Raw genomic sequence first — 4923 nt, 5'->3', positions numbered from 1 at the left:
CTTTATCACTTGAAATAGCTAATTTTTGAAATTTAAGCATGAAGACTATAATTCATGTTTTTTCTAAAAATGACTACAAAATCACCCCAAATTTTTATTACATTTATTGATACATATTGATGTCCTTTTGCTATGTAGAAAGTTTGAGCTGTTAAACTTTTTGATTATGAGCATTTTTGAAAACAGTCAAATTGTGAAGAAAATTATGGACTATTGCTGTGATTTTTCTGAAAAGTGTCCCCCCAAATTACCCTCAATTTTATTACAATGTCTGATGCCCTCCCTCCAATAGATTGATGATGCTATTATTGTAGAATTAGATGAAGACATTGTTGAATCAAAACTCTCTTCAGTGTCCTTGTTCCCAGAGCTACCTGAGGCTGACAGGATTAGATTCAAAACACAGTTAGCCACAAATGCACCATTCAAACACACACACATAAACTGTATTAATGTATGTACATGTACATGTACATCCAAGTACTATAGTAGAGCCACACTGACTTTGTCAACTTTAAATTGAAATAACTTTCTTATTTAATATAGTACAGATAGTGGCTTTTTTCCATGATACTTTTCATGAGAAAGCGGGTATTTTAATATATGATACAACTAGAACGCAGGTGTAGAAAAGGAGAAGAGAAATCAAAGCACTTAGGCACTTAGAAAGCACTCGACGCCATTACTGCCGCCCACGTGTGGTAATAGCGTGGGCGTATATAACAAAAATGGCGACCACCTGTGCACCACATGGTCCATCAAGAATGAGATGTTTTAGCAGGAAGGAAGGCATGAGACGAGATATAACTAAAAGGACATGAAAAGATGAGTGAGGCTAACCTTCTTAACTATTTTTAGCCATATACACTTGTGAAAATTAAGAGAAGAACGATATAAAATATCAGGTAGCTATAATAAGCCATATCTTTTAGTTTACTTTGTTTAAGCCTAGGATTTGTATATGTACCATGAAAAGAACAATAGTTTTATACTGTGGAACTGCATTATTACACGTAAACATGAGGAAAAACAACAATGGATCACAGGACCGATGGGCTGACTTAATCAACTTTCAGAGATGAAATGTGAGATGACTGACATTGTTTAAAGGAACCATTTTGTACATCTGAATTTCTTGCTAATATTAGTAGTGAGTCCAGTGATGAGTCCGATAGTAATAAAACCTCTAGCAAAGGTGTCACTTCAATCTCTGCCTCTCCAAATGATGCTGTGGTTGCTAACGACAATTATGAATACACCTGACTAATGATTATTACTTTTATTTACTGTAATTTTAAAATAATAAAAGTTTATAATAAAATTTGTCTCATAATTATATTCATTGTGGGTAAGCTATTATAAACAAACACTTATGTGACAATTAACAGCTACTTTCATATCACAGCTACTCATGCATTTATAATTAGCTGAACAAAGTCAGTGTGGCCCTACTATAGTACATCAATTTATGTGGACATTGTACTACAAGCAATCTAATTTTTATTTAAAAAACCTCTTTTGGGTATTCTATTCTGTGCATGTTCTGCAGAATTTAATTTCATCATTCTTAGGTATCAAGAAATGTTAGTGGGTGATTTTGAGGTTGACAGCCTTGAGAGGTAAAATAAAAATAATAATAATAATAATAATAATAATTGTGTATTATTGTTCAATATTAGGTTGGTATTGCCATCTGCTATAGAGAGGGAAAGGAGGAAGAGTAATTTTGAACATTATAAGGACACCACACTCTCAGCCTGTGAGTACATGTGAAGGCCGTCAGAACTGCTGAGGCTGGTGACGTTTTAGCCTCACCACATTTATAGCACCAATTTTTATTTTTATTTAAGCAATTTTAAAAATTAATGTATGGGTGTGGTCAGCCTTGTTTATTTAGCCCCCTGATCATGATTTCAGCAGTTTCCAGTGCTTTAAGGAGCGGTCAGAAGTCGTCAGAAGTGCCAGTATGCTTGAAATTATCTTGACCAAACCCATAATTCACAAAAATGAAGGAAAACGGTGCTTTTACTGCTAAAAAGGGGGTGTGGCCAAAATTGTGGCGCGCTTCGCGCACCCTCAGCACTCCTTCTTCCCACCCATGGCCTCATCACTTCTAATTTGCTTCCGACGGCCCTGCATGTACATGTATACATGTATACATTATTGGTTTTTAATTTACATGTAGTGTTTCTGGAGCTAATGGTCGGAGTATTTGAGTAAGTTACGTAGGATGATAAAGATAATTGAAGAACCACTCCAGGTTAGGATAGGCTTATTGAGGGTAATAGCCATGTTTACTGGGTCATTCTTTCTCCTCTTCCTTCTTCCTGTTTTTTTGTTCTCTCTCTCTCTCTCTTTCTTTCCCCTTTTATTCAATGAAGTCTGGTTTATATGATGTCCTCCCTACTACTATTGGAAGGTTTGGCTCCTGAGGATTTGAGGCTTTTGCTCTGTGGGTGTCAGCAGGTTGAACTTGACGTACTCAAAAAGATAACAACTTTGACCAACAAGAGTTGTAAGTGAAAATAATACAAATGATCTAATTGTTTTTTTTTACTAAGTTTTGTTTGGTATTTTATTGAATAAATGTATACACATGTACATGTGCATCTATAGTACATTGTACATGTACAAATGTACAGATGTGCATTTGTCTGTTTTCTATACATGCACTTGTGACCTTAAATGTAATTTAATTATTGGATTCAGAAAAGCACTTCATTTCCCTTGTAAAAATCCCAGCAAGATCTTATAAGATGTTTCATGATTTCACATGACAATACAAGAAAACATAAGGTAGTAATCTTGTAAAATCTTGTCACAGAAATTCTTACAAATTCTTACTTTAAGATTTCATAAGATTTTAACAAGCTGTCAGATCTCCTGAGATCTAACATGACTATAATTTTTGTAAGAATTTCAAAGATCTTATGAGTAAAGGAATATGTTAGAAAATGTAAGATCATGCCTAATTAAAATCTTGAAATATCCCACATTGTAAACTTTGTAAGAACTAACATGATCTTGTTAGCTTAAGATCTCATAAGGTCTTACAAAATCCTTAAAGTTTATGATCTTGAAAAATCTGCCATGATCTTATGATACTGTAAGATCCCACATTGCAGTATTTTTCTAATGAAAATCTTGAAAAATCCTACATTGTGAACTTTGTAAGAACTAACATTATCTTGTTAGCTTAAAATATCATACGGTCTTACAAAATCTCATAAGTTTATGATCTTGAAAAATCTTCCATGATTTTATGATATTGTAAGATCCCACATCGCAGTATTTTGAGTCTTGTAAGATCTTGAAAGATCTAAAAAATCATGTGACGTCACATTAAGTAGTTGACAACCCACGATAGCCTTAACAGTAATGGCAGCATATAAAGAAACTGAAATTTTAATCACTTTCAATCAAAAAAATCAATCACACTCACATTAACATTTCACAACATTATAGTATGCATTCATGCAAAGTAAGATCTTGCTTAGATCTCACTGTTGCATTAATATTTAAAGAGCATTGTATGCTAAAATACCATGCAAGAACTTGAAGGAATCTTGATAGCAAGATCTTCCACTATCTTACATGATCCTTGTTCCAAATTCAGGAAAGATCTTGCGAATTATTGTCAAGATTTTTGTCATGATCTTGTAAAAAAATTAACAAGATCTTGCTGGGAATTTTTACAAGGGTTATCAGAAGTAAATGCATTTCCTGATGCATATACATGTAGTTATGTTGTGTAGAAAGTTTGAGCTCATTCCAATCAAAATTAGATTTATTGGTGGCATAGGGAAATATACACATTGTAGGTAGAGGTATTCAGAAGATATTGAAGGTGTGGCCACAGACCAGTGTCCCTCCCCCTAAGATTCACTACTTGATTTTAGCACCAATCCCAGTACAGATTGGACTCAATAGGTCAATGGAAATGAAAAAGAGGGACAGAATGGGGACATCAAATTCAGTGAGTAGAGAACAATATCCATGTACATGTACTTTTTGATTTATATGTACAGTGTACAGTACAGTATGTATAGCAAGCATCTATAGATAAGGAACTCTCCCATTTGAGAGAGACTGTGTTGTACATGTACAGTATGTACATGTAATTATTGTGTATTAAATCTCATTAGTAATAATTTTTGTTATTTTCAAGAGTCAAAATAATGGGATTATCTTATTGTTTTGTTATTGCCTTTTTATCTCAGTTTAACTTAGAATGTGCATGTAGATGTACATGTACATGTATATTAATTTTTTGCATTCATCATGTACTGTATGTACATGTAGTCTTCCTGTCCTCCTCCTCTTAGTTCAGCAGTGTGTGTCTTACTGGGTGTCTAGTCTATGACTATTGAGCTATTGGGATGGGTCTGTCCTGAGTCAGTTGGTAAACTCGAGCACTCAATATTCAACCAGTTGCAAGGTAAAGATATTTGATGGAATCAGCTCAAACTTTCTACATAGCATAACGGCATCAAAATGTATCAAAAAATTTGGGGTGACTTTGGGGCCAATTTTTGTCCAAAAATGAAAACAAGAGAAGTCTCTTTATATACAATTTCCCCCAATACATGCATGTACATGTATGGCTGCATGTTCTTAAGTTCTGTATAACGTTTGAGCTCATTCTGATCAAAATAGGATTTTCCCTCTTTTTAATAACTTTGTTTATTATTGTAGATGTGTCTTGAATGGGAGGAGACTAGGCTTTGATGAACTGAGGACTTTAGTAGTGGACGGTTGTCTTTATTATTATTATTAATTTTTTTGAATGGCCTTTTGTTAATAAAGCTAGCCTATGCAAACAAATGGAAACATGCATGCATATTAGCAAGAGTGGATAATTATTATCCACTCTTGATATTAGGTTGTGTAGAGCTGGTCAGGAAGGGATCAAGTACATTATCA

General features: G+C 34.0%; 2 long non-coding RNA genes across 3 annotated transcripts; both read left to right on the top strand.

Moving 5' to 3' along the window:
* Nucleotides 1–227: 227 nt before the first annotated feature.
* LOC109587677 (uncharacterized) lies at nt 228–4830 on the top strand. Of its 2 annotated transcripts, XR_002187743.1 has the most exons (8): nt 228–405; nt 1572–1619; nt 1680–1759; nt 2186–2260; nt 2382–2515; nt 3822–3976; nt 4326–4438; nt 4696–4830. It is a non-coding gene; the product is annotated as an uncharacterized LOC109587677 (long non-coding RNA). The 2 variants fall into 2 exon arrangements; XR_002187744.1 differs by lacking the exon at nt 1572–1619 and having other exon boundaries at nt 229–405.
* LOC109587678 (uncharacterized) lies at nt 525–1389 on the top strand. Its single transcript, XR_002187745.1, has 2 exons — nt 525–905; nt 948–1389. It is a non-coding gene; the product is annotated as an uncharacterized LOC109587678 (long non-coding RNA).
* Nucleotides 4831–4923: the final 93 nt, after the last annotated feature.

This window comes from Amphimedon queenslandica, unplaced genomic scaffold, assembly GCF_000090795.2.
Source record: "Amphimedon queenslandica unplaced genomic scaffold, v1.1 AMPQUscaffold_12485, whole genome shotgun sequence".
NCBI lineage: Eukaryota > Metazoa > Porifera > Demospongiae > Haplosclerida > Niphatidae > Amphimedon > Amphimedon queenslandica.
Note: the sequence above shows the minus strand (reverse complement) of the source record. Positions and strands in the feature narration are given on the sequence as shown.